Raw genomic sequence first — 18,529 nt, forward strand, 5'->3', positions numbered from 1 at the left:
CATACATACGAACATAGGAATTAGGAGCAGAAGCAGGCCATTCAGCCCCTCGAGCCTGCTCCGCCATTCAATAAGATCATGGCTGATGTGATTGTGTCTCGAATTCCATGCTCCCATCTACCCTTGATAACCTTTGATTCCCGTGCCTCACAAGAATCTATCTACCTCCGCCTGGAAAATATCCAATGACCCCGCCTCCACCACATTCTGAGGCAGAGAGTTCCAAAGTCGCACAACCCTCTGAGAGAAAAATTTCTCTTCGTCTCTGTCCTAAAAGGGCGACCCCTAATTGTAAAACAGTGCCCCCTAGTTCTGGACTCGCCCACAAGAGGAAACATCCTTTCCACATCCACCTTGTCAAGACCGTTCAGGATCTTGTATACTTCTTTCAAATCTCCCCTCACTCTTCTAAACTCCAGAGAATTCTTCAAAGCAATTCATGGTAGCAAGCTCTGTGAGATGTTTCAATGTGGTACAGTGCCATATAAACACAATAACTAGTGTCTTTAATGTAATAAAATGTCCCAAGACGCTTCACAGGAACATTATAAAGCAAAATACGACACTGAGCCACATTAGGCAATATTAGGTCAGATGATCAAAAGATTGGTCAAAGTGGTAGGTTTTAGGGAGTGACTTAAAGGAGGAAAGTGAGATGGAGAGGTAGAGAGGTATAGGGAGGATATTCCAGAGCTTAGGGCCTACACAGCTGAAGGCATGGCTACCAATGGCGGAGTGATTAAAATCGGGGATGCTCACGAGGCCAAAATGCAAGTCTTAAGGAAATGTGAACTTACAACATTTGTAAAATTATACTGTTGCTGCATTCTCTCTACTCGCAAAGGTAAAAAGGAAAACTGAATGTTGAAAGCAAGCGTGAACAGCAGTTTGATCAGGAAGAAAAAGAGATTAACTTTTCAAATGGGATCTTTCAACAGAATCGTATACATTTATGATTCATTCTCAGCATGTGTGGATCACTGGCAAAACTGGCATTCTTTGTCCTTTCCTCGTTGCCTTGACTGAGTGGCTCACTGGGGCACTTCAGAAGGCAGCTATTAGTGAATAGCATTGGTGTGGGACTTGAGTTACATATAGGCCAGACCGAGTAAAGACAGCAGGTTTCCTTCCCTAAAGGACATTAGGAACATAGGAAAATAGGAACAGGAGTAGGCCATTCAGCCCCTCAAGACTGTCCCGCCATTCAATGAGATCATGGCTAATCCGCAGCCTAACTCCATATACCTGCCTTTGGCCCATATCCCTTAATATCTTTGCTTAACAAAAATCTATCTATCTCAGATTTGAAATTAACAACTGTTCTAGCTTCAACTGCTGTTTGTGGGAGCGAGTTCCAAACCTCTACTACCCTTTGCGTGAGGAAGTGCTTCCTAACATCTCTCCTGAACGGTCTGGTCCTAATTTTTAGACTATGTCCCCTAGTTTTAGAAACTCCAACCAGTGGAAATAGTTTATCTTTATCTAGCCTGTCTTTTCCTGTTAATATCTTGAAGACTTCAATCAGATCACCCCTTAACCTTCTAAATTCTAGCGAAAACAGGCGTAATTTGTGTAATCTCTCCTCGTAACTTAACCCCTGTAGTCCAGGTATCATTCTTGTAAACCTACGTTGCACTCCCTCCAAGGCCAATATATCCTTCCTAAGGTGTGGTGCCCAGAACTGCTCACAGTACTCCAAGTGGGGTCTAACCAGGGTTTTGTACAGCTGCAGCATAACCTCTGTGTCTTTATACTCCAGTCCTCTGGATATAAAGGCTAGCATTCCATTAACCTTTTTGATTATTTTCTGCACTTGTTCCTGGCTTTTTAAAGATCGATGCACCTGAACCCCCAAGTCTCTTTGTACATCCACTGTACTTAACTTCTTCCCATTTAGAAAATACCCTGCTCTATCCTTTTTTGTTCCAAAATGGATAACCTCACACTTGCCCGCATTGAAATCCATCTGCCACAGTTTTGCCCACTCACCTAGTCTGTCAATATCTCTTTGCAATTTTATGCTATCATCGAGACTGTCTACAATGCTGCCTAACTTTGTATCATCAGCAAATTTGGATATATGACTTACTATGCCATCATTCAAGTCGTTAATGAACAATGTGAATAATTGAGGCCCCAACACAGATCCCTGCGGGACACCACTAGTTACATCTTGCCAATCGGAGTACTTACCCATTATCTCCACTCTCTGTCGCCTACCACTCAACCAACTTTCTAACCATGCCAATAATTTGCCCTCAACTCCATGGGCTTCTACCTTAGTTAACAGTCTCTTATGTGGGACTTTATCAAATGCCTTCTGGAAGTCCATATAAATAACATCCATAGACATTCCCCTGTCCACTACCTTAGTCACCTCTTCAAAAAATTCAATGAGATTTGTCAGGCATGACCTTCCCATCATGAATCCATGTCTGGCTGTCCCTGATTAACTGAAATTTTTCTAGGTGTTCAGTCACCCTATCCTTGATTATAAACTCCAGCAACTTGCCCACCACAGATGTCAGGCTAACTAGTCTGTAATTTCCTTGGTTCCCCCTTTCCCCCTTCTTAAAATTTCCAATCCAGAGGGACCACATTAGTGAACCAGTCGTTTTTTAGCCAGAATTCACCAGTTTCATGGTCATTTTATCTGATACCAGCTTTTTATTTCCAGATTAAAAAAAAAACTGAATCCAAATTGTCAAAGGGTTTTGGATGTCCAGGGTTACAAATCATGAAATGCTAATGGATAGGTACAAAATACAATCAAAAAGGCTAATGGAATGGTGGCCTTTATTTCAAGGGGGCTGGAATACGAAGGAAAGGAAGACTTATTCGATTTCTATTATACCTCGTGACAAGATTGCTGTTGATAAACAATGATGTGCTCTTCCATTGGCCCTATTATTTAACTTCTGCTTCCATTTTCTTCTTACAATGCTTTCTGTTTATTAATTAGCTCCTTACTGCTAAATACTGTTATTTCGCCCTGGTATTTCTCAAGACAGGCAGGAGAGAAATTTGCATTGCTAAAAGGGATTAGAGAAGTTAAAGGCCAAAGTTGACTATCTCTGACAGGATTACTGAGATATTTAGTCAAGGGTTACCATGGGCTGAAAGCATTTGACTTCTTCAAAGTAATTCTCAAGGCCAGTCAGAAACCCAGTGAGGCACCAATGCAGGGTGCTGAAGGCTAATTGACAATAAGGAAACCACATAGTGAGAGGACTTAAGAAAAAAAAATAGAATATTCTACACTGAGCCACTAAGTATCTTTAAGAGATTTCTGTATTAAATACTCGTTAGTGGCTGCAGAAGTAAGCAGCCCCAATTTCAGGCACAATGATGGGAAACTGCTGCTAAATAGCTAAAGCACATCATAACGATGGTGGAATTCATTTTAAATGGGCTTGCGGCTTAAATGTAAATAGAGTTTTAATGGGGCAGCTGTGCTTCTGTGAAATACCATTTGAAAGGTATCTCTTTTTGGAACATTGGAACAGGAGTAGGCCATTCAGCCCCCCCTAACCTGCTGTACCATTCTACATCACAGCTGATATGCATCTTAAATTCACTTACCCACCTTGGTTCTATATCCCTTAATACCCTTACTTAACAATCTATCAAATTTCTGTTTTGAAACTTTCAGTTGATCCAGCCTGTATAGCTTTTTGGAGGAGAATGTTCCAGATTGTTTTTTGTGCGTGAAGAAGTGTTTCCTGACATCACCCCTGAATGGCCTTAATCATGTTAAAAACCTCAATTAGATCACCACTGGATCTTAAATCCATGAAAGAGCATGACATCGTTTGTCAAAGTATTGGACCAACTGAGGACAGATGTTAGGACAGGCGCCGTTCTTCCGGGTTTTTAAGCAGAAAAGGGGGATATTAAACCTGCATTACTGATTTAATGTTTACTCCAGATATTCTCTCTGATTTAGCTGCAATGCTTACTCAGACTCTCTTAAACCAGGTGTTCACCCTGCCCAGTATTAAGGTATACAATATCAGATCCTGATGGTGTAACAATGAGACCCTTTATGTGCACTGGATAGTGTAATCTTCCGCATGTGTCTTCATCTGCTCTCCTGCAATGTTCCAGTAGGTAGACTCATTCACACTTTAACGAGGCAAGTATAGATTTAAGTCTCCTTACCATTTTGCCATTGTTAAGTGAAGAAAGAGAGAAATATTTGATGTAAATATTACCACAATTTGACTTGATCTTGTATTCCCTTACATAATCATTAAAATTATGCCACACTGTCAATTAAACTGGCTCCCCCACTTTGGGTTCGAGGTGCCTGGCAACTAACTGCTGCTGTTTCGAGAATGAATGGTGTTTTTCCAACACAAGTAACCTGGATGGTTTACATGAACAACCCCTATTGTTAGATCAAAAGGCATGAAACCATCCAACAGCCAGTCCATCTGTGTTGACTGTACATCTCCTCATTCTGTCTTATGAGGAATCTGATAGGTGGCAGAGCAATTGGGGAAAAAAGTATAGGGGTTGCTCCTAATTTGGGGCGGGATTGGTGCATTGGGGGACGGGCAGTGGGTAAAGCAAGCAGCGCTCTTAAATTCACATCTGCCTCCCCTCCCCCTGTCCAATACCGGCAGGAACTAAATTGTCAAGGCTGGCAGGTGGGAGTGGGAATGGAGGCAGGGACCGGACACGGGCAGGACCCAAAAGAATAGATCTGGAATAAGGTAAGTGCTGGGGGTAGGTGGTGGTGTGAAGGGGGAGGTGTGGGCAGAGCTTCTGATCTGTTATTGGTTGGGGGAGGGAAAGTGGAGAGGCTCAAGGAATCCAGAGTAAAAAACTGGAGGGAAGAGAAGGAAATTAAATACATAGTGTGGCATATTGGAATGGCAGATTGTTAGTTTGACACTGTGATAGTCCACATTCTGTTCGAGTATGAACCATTCGGTTTGGGGAAGGTGCTGGGTTGAAGTCAGGTACTTTGAGGGAGAGGCGGGGTGGGTGTGGGGGAAAGATCAGAAAGATTATCATCTCAAGCTGTGCTTCCTAGCCACCAAGTTACACAGCAGCAGCCTGGGATCAAATCTCCAGCATAAGCTCTCAGACAAAGCAAGTGTATAGAATGGGAAACCTGGAAGTAGGAAACAATTACAAACTCAATGGTTAAAAAAAACTTGACAAGGGATGAGATTTATCGTCCGTTCATAGTTAACAGATGAAATATCAAACCTGAATGGATTTATAATGTTACAATAGCTGAACTTAGTTTTATACTGGAAGAATACGGGATTGGACTTGGTTGTAATGCTACACACAGTTGAATAGCCAAGTGTGCAATAGACAGCAATTATCATGAATAGTACTATACTTATATATACTATACTAGCGGAGAGGTCAATTACCGGGAACACAGATTTAAGGTGATTGGTAGAAGGATTAGAGAGGACAGGAGGAAAAGCTTTTCCACACAGAGGGTGGTGGGTGTCTGGAATTCACTGCCCAGATTGGTGGTGGAGGCAGAAACCCTCAACTTATTTAAACGGTACCTGGACATGCACCTGAAGCGCTGTAACCTGCAAGGCTACAGACCAGGTGCATGAAGATAGGATTAGATTGGGCGGCTAGTTTTTTCTGCCGGCACAGACATGATGGGCTGAATGGCCTCCTTCTGTGCCGTAACTTTTCTATGGTTCTATGTACCTCAGCACTCTTTTTAGAAGAGAGGGAGAAAACTGGGAAGAAAGTATTAAACTATTTTTAAAAAAGAATATTTGGCTAAGGCAGGAGCAGCTTGGAAATGTTGACCTCCTCTCCTTGGAGTTCTGGGAGTGAACCATTGTTCATCTGCTTGTATTTTTCCCCTTCCCTGCCACTTGTATTTGCCAGCATGATGCTGTGGCTGTGTACACATCTGGCACACTGAAAACTTAAGAGGAGAATTCTCTGAGTAATTAAACACATCTGCACAAACACCTCTCTAACTCTGAAATAGTTTTTGAAACTTAAGGATGAAGGTTCAACTTTTCACACTTCTGTCTGACTCTGTTATTGCTAAGTTTTCAGTTTGCTGAGGCACTTCAAAGCTGTTTATTCCTCAAACACGTGTGTAGCTTCTAATCCATCATCCTCAGTCCACCAGCCTATGGGCCCACAGCACTGGTTATACAAGGAGTAGTGAATGTGGCAATCAAATGCACTATTTGCTGTTAATTGGCCATCACATGATGGCAAACCAGACTTATCCATGTGTGTTGAAAAGAGTTCACTCCCATTTACTACAAGATACCAGCTGCAGTGAGCTGAATCCAGTCTAGCCCAGCCCTTCTCCATTCTAAAATTACAACCAACTTCACATTCAGGGAACTCTTTCCGTTTGTCAGCTGAAATTTGAAGGACTTTCAATACTCCAATAATTGCCTTTGCTCCAACCTTTCTGGGACTTTGATCGGAATGTGGAGAGATCTCTGGCAATTGTTGCCTTGAAGTTCTTCAACAGAATTATTTGCACAGGTAAAATAAAGTTATTTTGATAAACTTTAATATCCTCCTTTACTTTTGCTTTGTTATTTATTTTAATCTTTAAAATAAAATCGCCTCTTCTCCCTGTGTTTTCTTCACAATTTGTCTACCTTCTCTTCAGATTTTTGTTAAATACAGCTTCTTGGATGCCAGCACCCATCTTGTACCTCGTCTTTTATGTATGAGTCTGGATACTGAGTGGCAGCGGGCTCGTCAACCACGGTGGGGGTGGAGGGGGGGTTGGAGTTGTCACAGCTCAGCCTAGTCTTGTCTACTCACTGTTGCTTTTTTAAAAAATTGTCGTAGCTTATTTCTGTGACAAATTAATTTTGATTGCAGTAATGCTCTGTGGTACTTTAAATGTAATGGCTTTTTATCAACAGTCAATGCTGTTCTCTTTCCCAATCCCACCTCCACATGCATTTCTTTCAGAAAGACGAAATAATAGCTGATATTGTAAGCCTCTGGTGAGAACACTCAATTAAAACCACTTCACATTCTATAATTATGTTTCTGCAAAAGAAAAGTCAGTTGTCGGAACTATCAACAGCAGGTTCTCACACTCCAGCAATAAATCAATAAGTTATTTTGTCATGACCATTTCCATTTTTAAGTTTAAGAACTAAACACTAGCGTGACTCTCTGGTTGTTCAATATAAGAAATAGGAGCAGGAGGAGGCCATTCAGCCCTTTGAGCCCATTCTGCCATTCACTGAGATCATGGCTGATCTTCTACTTCAACACCATTTTCCTGCACTATCCCCGTAACCCTTGATGCTTTTAATATGTAGAAATCTACCGATCTCCGTCTTGAACATACTCAATGACTGAGCCTCCACAGCCCTCTGTGGCAGAGAATTCCTAAGATTCACCACCCTCTGAGTGAAGAAATTCCTCCTCATCTCAGTCCCTTATTCTGAGACAGTGTTCTCCTGGTTCTAGACTCCCCAGCCAGGGGAAACATCCTTCCTGTATCAATCCTGTCGAGCCCTGTAAGAATTTTGTACATTTGACTGAGATCACCTCTCATTCTTCTAAACTCCAGAGAATAAAGGCCCAGTCTACTTAATCTTTCCTCACAGGACAATCCCTCCATCCCAGGAATTAGTTTGGTGAACCTTCATTTCACTCCCTCTATGGCAAGTATATCTTTCCTTCGGTAAGAAGACCAAAGCTGCACACAGTACTCCAGGTGTGGTCTCACCAAGGCTCTATATAATCACGGCAATACATCTTTACTCCTATACTTAAATCCGCTTGTAATGAAGACCAACATACCATTTGCCTTTTTAATGGCTTGCTGTACCTGCATGGCATGTTAGCTTTCAGTTACTTGTGAACAAGGACACCCAAGTCCCTTGAAGTTCAACATTTCCCAGCCTCTCATCATTTAAGAAATGCCCAGTTTTTCTGTTTTTCCTACCAAAGTGGACAACTTCTTTTAGTGTTGTTGAAAATAGTTGAGGTTTTGATTTAATTATTCTTGTGAAAATCAAACACAGTATTGCGAACAACGTGCCCTCAAATATTATTTTGTAATGCGCAGGTGATTTATGTACTTGCATGGCCCCTTTAAATTTTTTTTGCAAGGCCACGCATGTGCAATAAATTAAAGGGCCGATTTGTGCGCTGGGGGCTTTTGTGCTGCTGTGCAGCTTAGAGGGAACATTGATTGTGAATAATCTCATTGAAGAAACGAAACAAAATGAATGCAATTCAATCCAGCATCATTAATTGATCAGCATTTATTCAACTGAGGTTGGTTGGCTTGGGTCTGTCATTAAGCTGATTCATTTGCCATATTCGGAACATAGGAACAGCAGTAGGCCATTCAGCCCTTCAACTACCGCAGCTTAACAATTATATGGCAAATTTAATGCAGTAAAACACTCCACGGCACTTACCAAGGTATCAATAAAAACATTTTTTGACATCGAGGCAGAGAAGGAAAAATCAGAAAAGATGACCAAAAGCTTGAACAAAGAGCTAGGTTTGTAAGAGCATCTTAAAAGAGGAGAGAGAGGCGGAGAGGTATAGGGAGGGAATTCCAGAGCTTAGGGCCCAGGCAGCTGAAAGCACGGCCACCGAAGGTGGGGCGATTTAAATCAAGGATGCGCAGGAGGTCAGAATTGGAGAAGTGCAGAGAGCACGAAGGCTTATAAAGCCTGTTCTGCCATTCAATATCATGAGAACTTATTGTCATAATAAGAGTCATAAACAGAATGAATAGAGTTTTCAGATAAAAAGAAATACAAATGCTGGAAATGTACAGCAGACCAGTCAGCATCTGAAAGGGAAAAGCAGTTTAATATTTCAGGATAAGTCTTCATCAGAACCTATAGATGCTTCATTTAGTAGTCAGCGTGCTTCTGTTAGAGAAGACACGAGCCGAATGAATGGAGCATCTGCGTTAACCCTGATACGTTTACATTGATGTTACTTTGCTTTGGAGCCATATTTGTAAAGATATTTTAAAGGAGTGATTCTTTGAAAAGTTTCTATCTTTCTAAAAATTTAAAGTAGATTGGACATTCATCTCCCCCAGACAGCATCACACTTACATTTATTTACCTTTGCTGCAGTTGTTCTCCAGAATCTATATTTTTTTAATGTTGCTAATTTTCTCTCCTCTACACATCCTCTACTTTTGAAGCTGTTGACTCCTCCACTAGGGTTCCTTCCTCAAGTGTACATTCATCATACGTCAGTCGGCTGATTGCCTGCATGGGCGTCGCAGTCAAGTCTGACTCCATCCCACTCTGCACAAGTAGAAGTCATTTGATGGTGATTAAGAGTGGGAGCCGTGTTTGATTCTTCCCTCCCTAACCCATGGGTGCAGAGGGCAATCGTATTGCCCATACAGTCCTCATCGCTTGTACTGGATGCATTCTTACAAAAGCAATTTGTCCATTATACGAAATGGGTGGTATAATGTAGTAGCGCTATATAACATGAAAGAAAGACTTGCCTTTATATAGCACCTTTCAAAACCTCAGGCCAACCCAAAGCAGTCTACAGCCAATGAAGCACTTTTGAAGTGGAGTCACTGTTGTAATGTAAGAAATGTGGCATCACGTTACACAAAGCAAGATCCCACAAACAGCAATGTGATAATGACCAGATCATTTGTTTTTAGTGATGTTGATTGCGGGATAAATAATCAGAGTGGACACTGGCCGTGCTTTTCTTTGAAATAGTGCCATGAGATCTGATATGGCCACCTGAGAGAGTAGACAGGGATAATAACAGCAAAATACTGCGGATGCTGGAAATCTGAAATAAAAACAGAAAGTGCTGGAAATACTCAGCAGGTCTGGCAGCGTTTGTGGAGAGAGAAACAGAGTTAATGTTTCAGTCTGTGATCTGCACAAACCTGAAACGTTAACTCTGTTTCTCCCTCCTGTCAGGAAAACATGCTATGCTGAATGAGGATTTTTAATTCATCAGTTGTAAATCTACATTAAACTTTTAAAAAGGAAAGCTGGAATCCAACATGCAACTTTTAAAAAAAAATTGGCAGCTAAGATGGCCACAACAACTGGTATTGAAATACCTCACATTCCAAGGCATCGAAGTGGAGATGCATGATCAAAAAGCTCCCATCCAGGACAATGGCTTGAACAGTTGAGTAAATTATCTAGTATCACCCTCATTAGCAAGATATTTAAAGCCATCTTGGAGCATTCACCAGTGGAGACGTACCTCCAGGGGGTAAACATTGAAACAATATGACCTGCGAGAGATTTGGAATTCTTCGACTTTGGTCCATATTAAAGTTAAAAAAAACACCGACAGAACCATGTGACAGTCTCACCAGGCTGTGTGAATTTGGAGTTTTTGTGACACATAACAGACAATCTTTGAGAGCTAACCAGTGCAGGACCCTGGTAGGGCTTTGTCTCTCCTCCTCTCCCTGCAGGTAATACTGCAAGTTTCAAAACCTGTCTGTGACTGTGGAACATCCTAGTCTACCATCGCTACAGGCAGAGACCCCGAGAGAGAAAGCCACCTACATCACTGTCTCCAAGAAAACTCCAAACCATGTGGACCAGCTGCAAGTGCAGTTCTCCCAGCCAGAGGTCTGTGGATTGCTATCTTGACATGATGTAAAGACTTATGCATTCCGATCTCTTGAGCGATGCCGTTAGTAGCTCCTTGCTCCTGGAAGGGCCACCCATGGTGGCAACGTCGGGGGGAGAGGTGCCAGGCAAAGTGCGATCCAAAAGGTCCTCAATGGCAGAGCAGGCGAAGGAAGACTGTGCATCTCATCGGCTGCGAAGTTGGAAGAAGGCTACAGTGGCAAGGTGGTCCCGGTCATCCTAGTCAAGATCATGTGGACAATGATGGCGCCCAAGGTCCCCACGTTAAACAAAGTTATGCGCAGGCTTCTACCAGGGTCCATTTACCAAGTCCTGTGGTGATGGAGAATTGTTGACGGGGACAGGGCTGTGAACCTGGGAGTCCCTAGTCAAGAACCTGCATGCAGGTCGTTGGACACCTGTGTTGGGACAGAGGTGTCTTTCGGCAGCAGCATCTGTGACCTAGCAATCCTCTTCAGGATACCCTCTGCTCACCCCAAATGGGAAGGGGGCTAGAAAGGGTGCCGTAAAAACAGGCTTATCCACTTTCTCCTGGCTGGGGAATCACACCCTGCGGGATCACAATCTTCATGGTCAAAGAAAGAAAAGGAAGCAAATCCTGCACTCTGGATCCCACTACGTCATGGGATGTCCTGCCCCATGTGCCCAAAAATCTGTAGGTCAAAAATCGGCCCGTTCAGTCACCTGAAGACCCATGGCAGAAGCTAGTGACTTTGAGTAGTCGTCATCCTCAAATCGAGGGACAGCCGACGACAACCAGCCAGAGACTTCAGAACCACGAGTTCAGCTGGAAGACAACTGAATTACTAGACCCCACAGACTGTATATTATTTTTATTTGTTCTGGAATCTAATCCAACCAAACTATTCTTCTTCACTCTGTAACTTATTTGTGTGTGTATGTGTGTGTGGGAAAGTTGAAGCATAGTTTATTATTTTCACTTAGATTGGGAAATGATTTTTAAGTACAATAAACTAACCTCTTGGTTAAATTCAAGAAAATCTGTCTGATTAGTTCTTTTATGATCATAGCACATAAAGAGTTAAACACTCACTGAATTGGTAAGCACATCCACTATTTAAAAAGGAATAAATTCTGTTGCGATCAAATAAGGAGAGAGACAAGAGGGGAGCCTTTCGACCCCTCCTCACCTGATTGTAACACTCCACAGATACTGCCAAGTATTTCCTTCACTTTCTGTTTATATTAGAGTAGACAGGGACTTGGTTTAATGTCTCCTCTGAAAGCTGGCACTTCTGCCAAAGCAGCACTGTATCAGTACTGTACTGGAGTGTCAGCCTAGATTTTTATGCTCAAGGCTCTGGAATGGGACTGGAACCCACAACCTTCTGACTCAGAGGCAAGAGTGGTATGCACTGGGCTGACATGGTCATATGTTGAAAACCATTCAATTTGTTGTGTAATGAACACATGACCCTGAAATCTTGTGTAATTCATAAGAATATAACAAGAATGCTGTATCTGATTTATTATGTGTGACTGGACAGGGCATGTGCCAAACAGAGTTATAACCACTGGGAAATAAAATTATTTTGGTCCATAATTGTCCACATTATTGAGGCAATATGGGCAGAACTCAGAAATAGGAAGGGTGCGGTAACAATGTTGGGGCTGTACTACAGGCCTCCCAACAGCGAGCGTGAGATAGAGGTACAAATATGTAAACAGATTATGGAAAGATGTAGGAGCAACAGGGTGGTGGTGATAGGAGATTTTAATTTTCCCAACATTGACTGGGATTCACTTACAGTTGGAGGTCTAGATGGAGCAGAATTTGTAAGGAGCATCCAGGAGGGTTTTCTAGAGCAGTATGTAAATAGTCCAACTCGGGAAGGGGCCATACTGGACCTGGTGGTGGGGAATGAGCCGGGCCAGGTGGTTGACGTTTCAGTAGGGGACTACTTTGGGAATAGTGATCACAATTCCGTAAGTTTTAGAATACTCATGGACAAAGACGAGAGTGGTCCTAAAGGAAGAGTGCTAAATTGGGGGAAGGCCAACTATACCAAAATTCGGCAGGAGCTGGGGAATGTAGATTGGGAGCAGCTGTTTGAAGGTAAATCCACATGTGATATGTGGGAGGCTTTTAAAGAGAGGTTGATTAGCGTGCAGGAGAGACATGTTCCTGTGAAAATGAGGGGTAGAAATGGCAAGATTAGGGAACCATGGATGACAGGTGAAATTGTGAGACTAGCTAAGAGGAAAAAGGAAGCATACATAAGGTCTAGGAGGCTGAAGAAAGATGAAGCTTTGAAAGAATATCGGGATTGTAGGAGCAATCTGAAACGAAGAATTAAGAGGGCTAAAAGGGGTCATGAAATATCTTTAGCAAACAGGGTTAAGGAAAATCCCAAAGCCTTTTATTCATATATAAGGAGCAAGAGGGTAACTAGAGAAAGGATTGGCCCACTCAAGGACAAAGGAGGAAAGTTATGCGTGGAGTCAGAGAAAATGGGTGAGATTCTAAACGAGTACTTTGCATCGGTATTCACCGAGGAGAGGGACATGACGGATGTTGAGGTTAGGGACAGATGTTTGATTACTCTCGGTCAAGTCGGCATAAGGAGGGAGGAAGTGTTGGGTATTCTAAAAGGCATTAAGGTGGACAAGTCCCCAGGTCCGGATGGGATCTATCCCAGGTTACTGTGGGAAGCGAGAGAGGAAATAGCTGGGGCCTTAACAGATATCTTTGCAACATCCTTAAACATGGGTGAGGTCCCGGAGGACTGGAGAATTGCTAATGTTGTCCCCTTGTTTAAGAAGGGTGGCAGGGATAATCCAGGTAATTATAGACCGGTGAGCCTGACGTCAGTGGTAGGGAAGCTGCTGGAGAAGATACTGAGGGATAGGATCTATTCCCATTTGGAAGAAAATGGGCTTATCAGTGATAGGCAACGTGGTTTTGTGCAGGGAAGGTCATGTCTTACCAACTTAATAGAATTCTTTGAGGAAGTGACAAAGTTGATTGATGAGGGAAGGGCCGTAGATGTCGTATACATGGACTTCAGTAAGGCGTTTGATAAGGTTCCCCATGGTAGGCTGATGGAGAAAGTGAAGGTGCATAGGGTCCAAGGTGTACTAGCTAGATGGATAAAGAACTGGCTGGGCAACAGGAGACAGAGAGTAGCAGTGGAAGGGAGTTTCTCAAAATGGAGACGTGTGACCAGTGGTGTTCCACAGGGATCCGTGCTGGGGCCACTGTTGTTTGTGATATACATAAATGATTTGGAGGAAAGTATAGGTGGTCTGATTAGCAAGTTTGCAGACGACACTAAGATTGGTGGAGTAGCAGATAGTGAAGGGGACTGTCAGAGAATACAGCAGAATATAGATAGACTGGAGAGTTGGGCAGAGAAATGGCAGATGGAGTTCAATCAGGGCAAATACGAGGTGATGCATTTTGGAAGATCCAATTCAAGAGTGAACTACACAGTAAATGGAAAATTCCTGGGGAAAATTGATGTACAGATAGATTTGGGTGTTCAGGTCCATTGTTCCCTGAAGGTGGCAACGCAGGTAAATAGAGTGGTCAAGAAGGCATACGGCATGCTTTCCTTCATCGGACGGGGTATTGAGTACAAGAGTTGGCAGGTCATGTTACAGTTGTATAGGACTTTGGTTCGGCCACATTTGGAATACTGCGTGCAGTTCTGGTCGCCACATTACCAAAAGGATGTGGATGCTTTGGAGAGGGTGCAGAGGAGATTCACCAGGATGTTGCCTGGTATGGAGGGCGCTAGCTATGAAGAGAGATTGAGTAGATTAGGATTATTTTCATTAGAAAGACGGAGGTTGAGGGGGGGACCTGATTGAGGTGTACAAAATCATGAGAGGTATAGACAGGGTGGATAGCAAGAAGCTTTTTCCCAGAGTGGGGGATTCAATTACAAGGGGACATGAGTTCAAAGTGAAAGGGGAAATGTTTAGGGGGGATATGCGTGGAAATTTCTTTACGCAGAGGGTGGTGGGTGCCTGGAACGCCTTGCCAGCGGAGGTGGTAGACGCGGGCACGATAGCGTCTTTTAAGATGTATCTAGACAGATACATGAATGGGCAGGAAGTAAAGAGATACAGACCCTTAGAAAATAGGCGACAGGTTTAGATAGAGGATTTGGATCGGCGTAGGCTTGGAGGGCCGAAGGGCCTGTTTCCTGTGCTGTAATTTTCTTTGTTCTTTGTTCTTTGTTCTTTATTTGGAGTGGTGTGTTTTAGCACTTGTGTTAATTGTGTATATGTATAGAATATTGACACAGAACAAAAAAAAAGTGAACTTTGAACTTTACTGTGGGCGGTAACTGCCCAATGTTAATAATAACCTTTGCTCTAGCTCTAATCTTGATGGATCTGATCAATTTTCTACCAATAACTGACTGTGAACCCGTGTCGTTGGCAGAATGTACAGCGCTCGTCACTGCTTCTCTAATTTTTTTGTTCTATTCTTTGCTCTTTTGATGAAAACTATTGTATTTGTTATGTAATGACCATGTGATCCTGAAAATTGTACAATTTACGGGAATGTTGTAGACTGCTGACAGGCCCTTTTTAAATGTGAATGCTGTAAGTGGTGGGGACTGCACCTACCAGGGTGTTGGAAGCAGATTCAATAGTAACTTTCAAAAGGGAATTAGTTATACATGAAAAGGAAAATTTGCACGGCTGTAGGGAGAGAGCAGCCGAGTGGGACTAATTAGATGAATCTTTCAAAGAGCTGGCAAAGGCACAATGAGATGATTTCCAACTTTTCTGCATAATTCCATGATACCTACTATTCCAGCTGAGGTCACTTTCTCAGCACAGCCTGTTTGAATTGGGACTTCATATGTCTGTATGATTAAGATATTCACCCTATGATCGCATCAAGCTATTATGGGAGATGTTATTCTGCATCATAAACTAGCCAATCCCACCTCACAGTAGATCAGCAACAGTGACGTACAAGTTATCCACCTTATTGAATTGATGGCTGTCACATGAGCAGCATGTGAAATGCAATACAAATGATACATTGAGTCCCCACAGTAGGTCCAGGCTCATCTGGCCATATATACAGACCCTATGGTGAGTGTGTCCCCAGATCACTTGGCTGGATTTTACTCCAATGGCAGGACCTCCAGCCACATTTCACGGTGGGCAGCCAATTAACTGCCCGCTATCCAGGTCCCTGTCCTTTAAGAATAGTGATCCAGCCCCCAAGAGCATTCAGCCAATCAGAGAACCAGAAGCTCAGCAGTACCAGCAGCACTGGCCACTGTTGGTACTAGGATGCCCAGGATTATTTATTTTTTTCGATTTAGAGATACAGCACTGAAACAGGCCCTTCGGCCCACCAGGTCTGTGCTAACCAACAACCACCCATTTATACTAATCCTACATTAATCCCATATTCCCTACCCCATCATTCTCCTACCACCTACCTGCACTAGGGGCAATTTACAATAGCCAATTTACCTGTCAACCTGCAAGTCTTTGGCTGTGGGAGGAAACCAGAGCACCCGGCGGAAACCCACGTGGTACAGGGAGAACGTGAAAACTCCGCGTAGGCAGTACCCAGAACTGAACCCGGGTCACTGGAGCTGTGAGGCTGCGGTGCTAACCACTGCACCACTGTGCCACCCAACTAGGAGTAGCCATGGAGCCCTGGACCTTAAGTAAGTGGGGTGGGCTCACCTGGGCCAGACCGGCAGGCCCCAGTGAGGGGTTGTTGGAGGGGGTCGCGGGGAAGTTGAGGGCAGAGGGTTGAGTGGTAGTACAGGGGCAGCCTTTGCTGCTGCTGGGGGCCCTCCATGGGCCACAGATAGCCCAAGCAGAGGGGTCCACCCCACCAGTCCACAAGGAGGCCACTGGGGTTTACTAGGTGGCCTCCCTATGTGGCAGAGACACCCCAGTGGCGGCAGGAAGAGGCCCTTAAGTGGCCATTTAAGGGCCTCAATTGGCCTCTGGGCAGGAAGGCTGTACTCGGCCTTCCCCGTTCCGGGTGACATCAGGAAGGCACTCCACCCTCCAGCTTCCCGTGCAATGTTATGGTCCCCCCACCCCCCACCGCCTCTGTTCCCGTCCCTACAGAGTTCATAACATTCCAGCCATAGTCTTTACAGTGAGCGTGTCCTAGGCGCACCTGTCTTTACATAGAGTTCCTACAGCGAAAGTGTCCCAGACCAATCTGGCCATATACATAGTTCCTACAGTGAGAGTGTCCCAGACCTGCCTGGCCAGGGAGTATGAACCAGGAACCAGTGCCAGTTTGGCCAGATCCCCCAAGGCAAACAGAGGGGCTGGACAAATTGGGAAAGTAACAGGCATAGTACTCTTCTTATATGTTTTAAATAAAATTGTACATTTTAACTTGGCAGTTTTTGTGGATAGAAATAGGATCAGTGATTTTCTAACCTCAATTGCATCAGTTCAGAATCTCACTTTTATGAAATTGATGCTTCTTATGGAAGTGGTACAAATGTACAGAATGTTTTCAAAACTGTTATGTATTCCCAATGTGCTAGTTGGATTTATTTGTGTGACCCATGAAACAATAGGATATACAGTATACAAGTGATCTTCGAGATTTGAGTATAACTCCTGTTCAACCATATAACCAATCAGTTGAATGCAAAGCTCTAAATGTACATTTTGTTTTTGTTATTTCAACAAATTTCTTGTTTTTTCTTGTAATTGTGGATAATTGTTATATGGGATGCCTTTATATTATTTTGAAATGTAAAGCTTTATGTATCTTGATTCCTCTGAATACATTTAAGATGTTTTTTTAATATATTGTTTTAAATGTAGCCATTTTTGCTTCCTCTCATGCACAATGGCTTAGAAATTGGACTGGGGCCTGAATCAGGCTGCGATCCTGTCTAATGAAGCTGCTGGCAGGGCCAGCTGAAATTGGTCAGCCAATCTCATTTGTTTCTCATCGGGTGAGCTGCGGGCACCATTCGCAGCCCTTGAGGCAGCTCTCTGGTCCTGGGCAGAATGAAGACTGAGCAGTTCAGACGCCAGCTGCAGCATTGAGCAGAGTCCGGGAGGAAGGGCAGGGAACGATCGGGAGGGAGGTGGCCAAGCGTGGCCTGTGCACTGTGGGCAATTACTAACAAATTTGTAAAGGGGGCCAGAAGCAGGCATTGGGCCACCTTTTTTGCATATGTAAAGAATCAATGAATCGTACAGCCCACAAGAAGGCCTTTTGGCTCATTGTCTCTTTGAAAAAGCTATCCAATTAGTCCCAGTCCCCCGGCTCTTTCCCCATAGCTCTGCAAATGTTTCACTTTCAAGTATTTATCCAACTCTCTTTTCAAAGTTACTACTGAATCTGCTTCCACCATCCTTTCAGGCCAAAACAACCTGCTGCATTAAAAAAATTCTCTTCATCTTCCCTCTGATTATTTTGCCAGTTACCTTAAATCTGTTTCCTCATGTTACTGACTCTCCTGTTAGTGGAAACAGTTTCTCCTGATTAAATCTATTAAAACCCCTCATAATTTTGAACACCTTTTATTAAATCTCCTGTTACAACCAGGTGAGAAAGGTGTCTAGGGGTCCCTCTCAGCCTTCACCTGGTCTTACTGTAACAGGGTGGTTTAATGTTAAACACACAGTGTTTTGAGCTCCCCCTTGGTGAATCCTTGTTCACCCATTTCCAATTATCAGGCAAAGAAATGAGCACAAACAGACTTGCTTAAGTTTAAAGAAGAAAGGTGAAATTTTTATTAAACTTAAACCATAAACTTTAATTCGGTTAACACCTACGGATACACGCCGTGCCCCACGCTAGCATGCATACGCGATACGCACATGCAAATAGAGACAGAAAAGAGCAGAAGAAAAGATAAAGTGGAACAGTTTGAGACAATCTCTGAAGAGGGGTTTTTGTTACTGTGCTTCGAGCTCGCTGTAGAGTC

At 43.3% G+C, this 18,529-nt stretch overlaps 1 protein-coding gene across 3 annotated transcripts in view; it reads left to right on the top strand.

Annotated features, from left to right (window-relative positions):
* The first annotated feature begins 6,320 nt into the window (after positions 1 to 6,320).
* The window catches only part of oca2 (oculocutaneous albinism II), a 546,813-nt gene continuing 534,604 nt past the window's right edge, over positions 6,321 to 18,529 (top strand). For all 3 annotated transcript variants that reach the window (XM_068032789.1, XM_068032790.1, XM_068032791.1), the window contains exon 1: positions 6,321 to 6,501. The gene's annotated coding sequence lies outside the window, so the exon portion shown is untranslated. The remainder of the gene's footprint in view (positions 6,502 to 18,529) is intronic.

This window comes from Heterodontus francisci, chromosome 6 (assembly GCF_036365525.1).
Source record: "Heterodontus francisci isolate sHetFra1 chromosome 6, sHetFra1.hap1, whole genome shotgun sequence".
NCBI lineage: Eukaryota > Metazoa > Chordata > Chondrichthyes > Heterodontiformes > Heterodontidae > Heterodontus > Heterodontus francisci.